A 1220-nucleotide genomic window follows, 5' to 3' on the forward strand; every position below is an offset into this window, starting at 1 on the left:
TCGGGATGGGAGGTTGAAGTTATTTTTAGTTAAAGAAAAAAAACAGGCTTTCCAAGGGTCACAAAGTGAGCTGAAGGTCAGAAGGAAGCTGGGTGTCGGCCTGAGAATTGGGCTTTCCTGGGAACTGACTGGATCATCAGGCACTCCTTGGTGGAGAGGGCAGAGCTGCCCTTCATCAATGGCATGGCCTACATGGGCTCTCAGGCAGCCACCATGTGCCCACTGACATGATTAACACTTATTCTTGGGGCATTAAATTAAGGAATGACACAGGAAGCAGAAACAGTGGCTTATTCAGTTGGATTCTGAATCGTAATCAGGAAATAGTCTTTATCCGGTGCCACCATAATTTCGTTTTTTGTTGGAACGAATTCGAAGGGAGGTTAAGTCATTCTGGGGGTCGATTTCATGCACAGCGCTCTGTGCCTTTAGGATGAAGTTGTGCATGAGGTTGGCTTACTGTGTAGTGGTGGGGTTGTCCGTAGTGCTCTTGATGGGGATGCCTTCTGTATTCACCATGATGATCCCCTGCTCGCCTTTCTGGCTCTGCAGTCTCTTGAGTGTTTCCTCCACCTCGGCCATCTTGGACCGATCCAGCAGCTCTGAGTAGCCAACACTCAGCTGAGTTCTCTGCCTTTCTCTCAAGTGTCTTATTTTTGCAGATTAAAAACTTTTTTTTTTTTCTTGAAAGGGGACTACCAGATTGCCAAAAGGATGCATGGCACAGAATGGGTTATAAGCCTCTGATGAGTTGATAGAAAGATGTGTGGGCTGAGGAAACTCTGGACCAATACAGTGGGCTGTCTAGAGTATTGTATGAAAGAGGTTTTTTTGTTTTGTTTTGCCTCCACCAGGCTTTAGCAAAGATGCTTCATGTTCAATCTAGCATCTTTGGATCAGAAACTTTAGAGTATCAAGAAACTCAGCCAGCCCATAGTCAGGGATGTGAGCAGATCCCAGGGACAAAACAAAACAAAACAAACCGTCTTCTTCCAGCTGAACTATTTTCCTTCTAGCACCTATACAGCCCTACCTGTCTTTAAGAGAGAACGTGAAATACACACTCATAATTGGGTGTACTGCCAACGAAGCCGAGGCTCTGCCCTTAGAGAGGAAAAGGGAATTGTGGGAGGTGACTTAGGATCCTGTGTACACACTGAGATTTTCAGTAAAGTATGTGTATGCTTTGGAAATGTTCTCCAGAAGAGAGCTGGGTAGCT

General features: G+C 45.6%; 1 pseudogene; it reads right to left on the reverse strand.

Moving 5' to 3' along the window:
* Window positions 1-290: 290 nt before the first annotated feature.
* On the reverse strand, window positions 291-582 carry LOC127211035 (dynein light chain roadblock-type 1-like; annotated as a pseudogene).
* Between the last annotated feature and the right edge of the window lie 638 nt (window positions 583-1220).

The sequence above is a fragment of the Acomys russatus genome, chromosome 28 (assembly GCF_903995435.1).
Source record: "Acomys russatus chromosome 28, mAcoRus1.1, whole genome shotgun sequence".
NCBI lineage: Eukaryota > Metazoa > Chordata > Mammalia > Rodentia > Muridae > Acomys > Acomys russatus.